This window comes from Onychomys torridus, chromosome 5, assembly GCF_903995425.1.
Source record: "Onychomys torridus chromosome 5, mOncTor1.1, whole genome shotgun sequence".
NCBI lineage: Eukaryota > Metazoa > Chordata > Mammalia > Rodentia > Cricetidae > Onychomys > Onychomys torridus.
In genome coordinates, this window is record NC_050447.1 from 96,587,782 (window position 1) to 96,596,552 (window position 8,771).

The following is an 8,771-nucleotide window of genomic DNA, read 5'->3' on the forward strand; positions in this document are numbered from 1 at the left end:
AATGCAAAAAGGATTATTTTACAACAATATCCTGCAAGGAGCAAAAAGGGCTTCCCAATAATTTATGGTACACATGAAGAGGTAGAACTATGCTGTAGATACATCTGCTGCAGAGTCATATATGACCATGTTAAGACATAAAGGGTGGTACAGTGACCACAGTCCATTAAAGGCACCACCCTATTCATTTTTCCTTAAGACAGAATGTTTGTTTGTTTTACTAGAAGTATAAAGCAATGAAGAGAACACAAAGTCAACTAAATAAATTCTACAGCTATTCAGGAAATCATAAATTGTTCACCAAGATGGAAAACACAATAGTCACCACTATCCAGCACTCTGTGCCACACCACACATTTTCATCATTTGCTAATAACCATAGCAACCTTATAATTGTATGTCTTCATTTTGTACATCACATGTGTATTGTGTTCTTGTTATGCAGGCAATGTGTTTTAATAGAGTCAGGACCTGAAACAAGATTGTCTTTGTCCCCCCCGCTTCCTCCCTCCCTTCCTCCCTCCCTCCCTCCCTCCCTCCCTCCCTCCCTCCTTCCCTTCCTCCCCTCCATTTGATTAATGAATTCTACAGGTAACTATTAGTTACCTACTATAGGATAGGCAAGGCCTCACCTGAAGTCTGAACTTGTCTTGCTTGTCTAAGAAATAACACATTCTTTCCCTGATTTTCCAGATCTGCTCACCTCCCCCCGTTCACTTCCCATGCTCACTTCTAATACTCACTTACCAGGTGCTCATATGATTTCCTTCAGTGAATTAGCCCTCAAGCCTTACTTGGGGGTAATAAAAGATACAAAATGTGAGACTGTTGTCCTTTCCTTAGAATGTGCACAGCTGAGGGAAGGGACAGTTTTAAAGCAGGTTACAAATGGTGCCGTGTGAATGAGAGAGGCCAAAGGGTTTCTCTATATTAAAGCCCAGAGCTTCTTTGAGCCCTGTGGGGCTCCAATCTTGACAAGGTCCCTGAACTCCAGCAGGGAGATGAATAATTACTTCATCTCCTTTGTGGATTTCTCAGTTGTAACTGTAGGGACAATACTATGGAAGATGATTCCCGAGGGAGACTCGGAGAAAACATCTAGAGATTGCCTGTATGCTTCCAAAAGGGTTGTAGTTTGTCTTCCTTCCCACTCCCAGGACACAAACAACAAATATCACAACACAACTACTTCAGGAATTTCTTCTTTAGTAGTGTTGACCAGTTTCCTAAATGTAGGTTCTATGTTCCCTGATTGAAACATTCTGTTAGCAATATCTTCCTCCAGCTTACAAATGCCTGATCTTTCAATGGTGCCTAACATTCAAGGACCTGTTTTGTGACAGAGGAGGTGGGAATATGTACATGTGGCCAGGATTCACGTATTTTCTCATAGATTCTATTCCCCAGTACTGGCACGAATGTATCAATATAATGAGCCATTAAAGATGCAGTGCATAGGTTTTGCTGGGACGAATTTACCAAGGGTTTTGGAAATGTTCTGTTCCAGGATGCTGTACACACATGAGAAAGAGGGCCAGTTTGTGTGGTGCATCCCTACTGCTACTGTTCTTACAATGCATAGCTCTAGGTGTCAAAAGGTCTACAGCAGCAAGTGGTTTTCTGTATAACAAATTTTTGTACAACTAAATTGCTGTGGGACATCTTTCTGTATGCTGTGGGTACGTGTTGTTATGATTGGTTAATAAAGGAGCTGTCCTGGCCTCTGGTGAGTCAGGTTATAGCCAGGCAGGAAATCCAAGAGAGAGACAGGAAGGAGAAAGGAGAGGGGAGGAGATGCCTGTCTGCCATACAAAGAGCAACATGCCAGCAGACCGGTAACGTCATGGCCTCGTGGCAATACATAGATTAATAGAAATGGGTTAATTTAAGATATAAGAGCTAGCTAGCTAGCAAGAATTCTTAGCCATAGGCCATACAGTTTGTAATTAATATTAAGCTTCTGAGTGATTATTTTATAAGCAGCTTTGGGACTGCAGGTGAAATATATTTGTCCCGATTGTGGGCCAGAGGAAATCTTTCAACTACTCTAAATGGCTTAATACTAATCCTTTATATATTGTACAATTAGGTGCATCAGAAATTTGAGCTATACTAAGCTGAGTAGTTCTGTTTTTCATTTGATTCACATATTTACATGACTTAGGTACAGGGTCAGCTTGGGGTGATTGGCTCATGTCTGTTTGGTATTTGTCCCTCATCTTCTAAGTAGAATAGCCTGAGCATCTTCATATGGTGAGAGAAAGGGGGGAGAGAGAGAGAGAACCAATATCTCCTGCAAAGAGTTTCCCAGTTACTTAAATTTCTCCCAGGAGGCCTTGCCTTTTAAAAGTTTTAGCACCTCCTGTTAGCATCACAGCTAGTGGCTAAGATTTCAATACAGGTCATTGGGGAATATTTATCTAAACCTTGGGAATCAACAATGCATTTTTTTAAAGATAAGATCTCATGTAACCCAGGCTGGCCCTGAACTCACTGTGTAGCTGGGATGACTCTGCATTTCCAATCCTCTTGCTTCCACCTTCTGAGCAGTGGAACTACAGACTGTGCCCCTCTCCCTAGCTTACACAGTGCTTCATGCATGCGAGGCACAGACTTTATCAACCAAACAACATGCCCAGCAGCAATGCATTCTTTATATACACAGCATATCTGTATACGTACACATAGCTTACATATTATATAAGTTTATGTATATGTGGAATAAATTATGGCAATGATACAAGGGACAAGAAGGAGGAGTTAGGAATATTTTGTTGTTATAAGATACTTCTATATCTGTGAAGTGGTATTTTGAAGACATTTAAATCATATGTAGATGAATAATACAAACTTTAGAGTATCTCCCTTGTATTAGGGAAATACTATTTCCATGATCTTATCTACCACCTCTGGCTCTTACAGTTTTTTCACTCCATCTTACTCCAACTCCCTAAGAGAAAGGTGTTATTTGTATGTTCTGTGTAAGCCTGAACAGTCCATAGTCTCTTCTAAAAATAGTTAAAATTTTAATTTTACGTGTGTAGGTGATTTGCCTTCATGTATGTTTATGTATCCCATTTGTGCTGTGCCTGCAGAGACCAGGGGAAAGCATTAGATCCTCTGGGACTGGCATTACAGATAGTTATAAACTGCTATGTGGGTGCTGGGAATTGAACTCGGGTCCTCTGGAAGAGCAGCCAGTGTTCTTAGCCATTGAGCCATCTCCGAAGCTCCACTCCTTAGTCTCTTTTCTTTGCATGCTGACCAGTTGAGAGTCTTTGTGTTAATTGCCTCTACTGAAGAAGAAGCTTCTCTGATGAGGGTTGAGAGATGCTTGGTATACCAATAAGTTATTAGGAGTCATTTTAATACTATGTGCATTTAGCAGAGTAACAGTATTGGGTTCTCCCCTAGGGCCCATAACCAATACTTAGTCACAGATTCATGGCCCTTTTAACAATGCTAGGCATGGCTTCCACCTCATGGAGCAGTTCTTAGATCCAAGCAGAAAGTGACTAGTTACTAGTTATTAGTTACTCCCATAACCATTGTGCTACTAGTACATATCTTGTCAAATCAGTCATTGTAGTCTTCTGGGTTCTCATCTGGATGAGACTGATGATTTATTTTCTGTTCCTTTAGTGTTCATAGCGTCTTCCAGAACTGTAGTCAGTATGGAGGAAGCTTCCAGGTGACTACCAGCTTGATTTCTCCATATTCTGTGATTCAACTATGTGGTGTCTTCAGCAATAGGGTTTTACCATCAAATTCTGGAGGGTAGCCAAGAGTAGCGTTAATAGCCTGGAATGCCAATGTGATTCCATTAACCAACAACTGAAAAAGAGGAAACTCACTCTTGACACCGGACTTTTATTTGCTAACATGAAGTATCTAATTGGAGTATTATTTCCCTGTTGTAGGGTAACTGACTTAAACCTACAGGAATAAGGACTCCAAATGGTGAGGTGTTGAGAAGGAGATTTAGGTGTGAGAAATGAAAGAAGACAGAAAGTTGGGGTCAGGAGGTATGGATGAGTTGATGACTCATGCCAAAAAGTTTATTAAGAAGTACAGCATCTTCTTCTATACTATCTTTAGTGGGAGAAATTGGACAATCAGCAGAAAGCTATCACACAATGGGACAAAGTCAGCAGGAAGTTAATCAAGCAATGTTGTGCAATTGGAACATTGACCATCTTAAGTATGTCACAGTTGAGCACACATCATCTTGGTGGATTTTTCCTTTGATGAGTAAGAAATGCCCTTCTCCATCTCTTTTGATTAATTTTGGTGGGAAGCTTATTTGGTTAGATATTAGGATAGCTACACCAGCTTCTTTATTAGGGCCATTTGATTGGAAAATCTTTTTCCAACCCTTTACTCTGAGGTAATGTCTATCTTTTGAGGTGTGTTTCTTGTATGCAGCATAATGATGGATCTTCTTTTCAAATCCATTCCATTATCCTGTGTCTTTTTATTGGGGAATTGAGTCCACTGATATTGAGGGGCATTAATGACCAGTGATTGTTAATTCTTGTTATTTTGTTGTTGTTGTTGGTAGTGTGTGTGTATGTGTGTGTGTGTGTGTGTGTGTGTGTGTGTGTATGCTTCTTTGGGTTTTGCTGGTGTGAGATTATCAACTGCCTGTTTTTGTGGGTGTATTTAACTTCCTGGGGTTAGAGTTTTCCTTCTGGTACCTTTTGTAGGGATGGATTTGTGGATACATATTGTTTCAATTTGACTTTGTCATGAAGTATCTTGTTTTCTTCGTCTATGGTGATTGACAGTTTTGCTGGGTATAGCAGTCTGGGCTGGCATCTGTGGTGTCTTAGAGCCTGCAAGACATCAGTCTAGGCCCTTCTGGATTTTAGGGTCTCTATTTGAGAAGTAGGGTGTGATTCTAATAGGTCTGACTTTATAGGTTACTTGACCTTTTTCCATTGCCCCTTTTAATGTTCTTTCTTTGTTCTGTATGTTTAGTGTTTTGAATATTATGTGGTGAGAAGATTTTCTTTTCTGACCCAATCTATTTGGTGTTCTGTAAACTTGTACCTTCTTTACAAAGACATAGGCATATCCTTCTCCAGGTTGGGAAAATTTCTTCTGTGATTTTGTTAAATATGTTCTCTGGGCTTCTGAACTGCATTTCCTCTCCTTCTTCTATTTTGGTTATGCTTATGTTGGTCTTTTCATAATGTCCCAGATTTCCTGGATGTTTTGTGTTAGAAAACTTTTAGGTTTAATATTTTCTTTGACTGATGATTCTATTTCCTCTATCGTATCTTCAATGCCTGAGATTCTCTCTTCCATCTCTTGTATTCTGTTGGTGATGCTTGCATCTGTAGTTCCTGTTCACTTACCCAGGTTTTCCATTTCTAGGATTCTTTCCATTTGTGTTTTCTTTATTGCTTTTATTTCCATTCTTAAACAGTTTCCTTCATCTGTTTGTTTTTTCTTGACTTTCTGTTAGGGATTTATTGATTTCTTTCAACTTTTTTGCTTATCTTTCCCTCAATTTCTTTAAGGGATTTTCTTCATATCCTCTTTAAAGACCTCTATCCATCTTCATAAAGTCATTGTTAAGATCATTTTCTTGTGTTTCACCTGTGTTGGATTGTCTTGCTGTTATAGGATAGCTGGTCTCTGGTGGTGCCATATTGCCCTTTTCTGTTATTGATTTTGTTCTTACACTGGCATTTAAGCATCTGGATTTGGATGATTATAGGTCTAGGTATTGATTTCTGTGTTTGTCTTTGTTGAATGGGTGTTTTGTTCCTTGGTTTCTCTTTCTTCTCTGGTCTTCTGGCCTAAATGGTCAAGGGTTCTAGGAACTAGTGAATCTTCAGGTCCAATAGTGTACTCCCTCTGGGATTTTTGGGGCCTGGGGTCCCTAGATACAGCCTGGCCTCTGATGAAACAGAAGTCTGGGGTCCCTAGGTCTGGTCTGACCTCTGGTAAAGTAGAAGTCTTCTTCTGAAGTTGTAGGCCAGGATATGGATTGAGGGGTGTGTGTGTGTGTGTGTGTGTGTGTGTGTGTGTGTGTGTGTGCAGTCTGGGGTTGTTGGGAAAGCTTAAAGGGGTTTAGTAGGCAGTATCTTGCCTGGGATCCCAAGCTCCAGCATGACCTGTCATAAGGCTGCCAGGTCTGTGGGCCTAGTGAGGAGTCCAGGAGAAGAGGTGCAGTCTGGGGTTTTTGGGTGGTTTTAAGGAGCATTACCTGGTGGTGGTTGCTATCTTACTGGGGACTCCTAGATCTGGCTTGGCTTCTGGTAAAGCTGAAATCTTCTTCTGAAGTTGTAGACTGGAATATAGACCCAAAGGGACAGAGTGCAGTCTGTGTTTGTTGGGCATGTTTTAAAGAGTATTATCAGATGGTGGGTGGTGTCTTACCTGGGGTTCCTAGGACCACTGTAGCCTCTGATAAAGCTGCCAGGGCTATGAACCCTAATGTGGAGCCCAGGAGAGGGGGTTAGCATCTCTTAAAAAATTTTTTTTTCTTAAATACTGATACACCAGAAAATCATCCCAGTCCTATACTATGTATCCCAGTCACAACAATATAGTGTTGTGAAAGCAAGTGCTAGCCTGCAGTAATGAGGATGAATCTCAGTCTTCAATTCTCTTTGTCTCTAAAATCTCACACATTCAAATTCAGTTTACATTAAGAAACCTGGAACTTGCTTTGGGCTTTTGGGTTGCAAGAGAACTTTTTTACATTCATTTATTCATGCATTCATTCATTCAGACACACATACACACACAGAGAGGGGGAGGGGTTGAGAGACAGGGAGAGAGAATGTACCCATGTGCTATGGCACACATGTGGAAGTTAGTAAACAACCTGTGGACATTATTTTTTTCCAACACGTGGGTTCCAGGGCTCAAACTCAGGTTGTCAATCTTGGCCACAGGCACCTTCACCTGCTGAGCCATCTTGCCAGCTCCTTCAAGAGAGCTTTTTATTATCCTTTGAGTTCTAAATTGTTCATGCCAAAGTTCCCATACATGTAATTTTTCTGTATTTCCCTTCCCATTATAAATTTGTCTATCTCCAAAGTTGGAGAAAGAATTTCAATCCTGCTCACTGTTAATTGTAACAGAAAAGCTTGGATCCTCACATGGCCTGCTGACAATGATTTCAAGGTTTGTGTGTTTTCTCAGGAAAACAATGTTGCCAAAGCACAGTTAGAATTTTCACATCCATTGTGTGGTCACCATGTGGAATCCCTGCAGATAGAAATGTATTTAAATTTCTATTGTGTCTTTAGTTCTCCTATGTAAATTCTAATTCCACTTTAAACTTCTTTAACATTTCATTTTCTCCTTCTTTATTCTCCTTCTTTCCTTCTCCTCTTCCTCTTTTGTTTTCCAGCAGGGTTTCATGTAGCTGAGGCTGTTTTTGAACTCATGATGAGACTGCAGGTGTGTGCTGCCATGTCCCTTTCCTTCCTTCCTTTCTTCTTTCCTTCCTTCCTTCCTTCCTTCCTTCCTTCCTTCCTTCCTTCCTTCCTTCCTTCCTTTCTTTTGTTTTTGTTTGAGACAACATGGCACTGTGTCACCCAGACTGTCTTGAACTCACTGTGTAGTGCTGGCTGGTCTTGAACTCACTGTGTAGAGCTAGCTGGTCTTGAACTCACTGTGTAGTGCTGTCTGGCCTCAATCTTGTAGTGCCGTTCCTGCCTTGTCTGCTGAGTGCTGCCATTCCTGGATCTACTGCTGTTCCTCAATGTCTCCTTATTTATCTAGTCTTCTGATTCATACTGCTTCAAATTCTGTCAAGTGTCTTTTTATTTTTTATTTTTGTGTTTTAATTCTACACATTAGCCATGAGTTCCCCTGTCCTCCCCCCTCCCGCCCCCACCCCCACCTTTCCCCTATCCCCTCCCCTCCATTCCCATCTCCTCCAGGGCCAAGACTCCCCTGGGGATTCAATTCAACCTGGTGGATTCAGTACAGGCAGGTCCAGTCCCCTCCTTCCAGGCTGAGCAAAGTGTCCCTGTGTCAGCCCAAGGTTCCAAACAGCCAGCTCATGCACTAAGGACAGGTCCTGGTCCCACTGCCTGGATGCCTCCCAAACAGTTCAAGCTATTCAATTAGCTCACTTATCCAGAGGGTCTGATCCAGCTGGGGGCTCCACAGCCTTTGGTTCATAATTCATATGCTTCCATTCGTTTGGCTATTTGTCCCTGTGCTTTCTCCAGTCTTGGTCTCAAAAATTCACACTCTTACAGTCCTTCCTCTTTCTCGACAATTGGAGTCCTGGAGCTCCACCTGGGGCCTGGCTGAGGATCTCTGCATCCACTTCCATCAGTTATTGGATGAGAGTTCCAGCAGAGTGCTGGAGAGGTCCCCAGAAATCCACAATGATACATCCTCTGTAGACAGCAGGCAATGGTCGAGAGAAAGCCTGATCTCACCTAGTCTGGTTATCAGATGGCCAAACACCCGAATGGTCAAGTGTCTTTTTTAATGTATGTTTGTGAGCGAATGTGTGATCACTTGTGAGGAGGTCAGAGGTGAAGTTGGGATGTCTTCTTCAGTTGTTTCTCCACTTTATCTATTTACTTATTTATTTTGAGACAAGGTTTCCCCCTTAACCTGGAACTCATCATTTTGGCTAGCCTGGTTGGTGAGTAAGACCCCAGGATTCTCCACCTCCATCCTATAGATACAGAATTATAGGAGTTGTCCACCATGCTAATATGAAACTTTTACATGGTGCTGGGAAACCCAACTTAAGCTTTTACAGCAAGCACTTTACCCAGTGAACC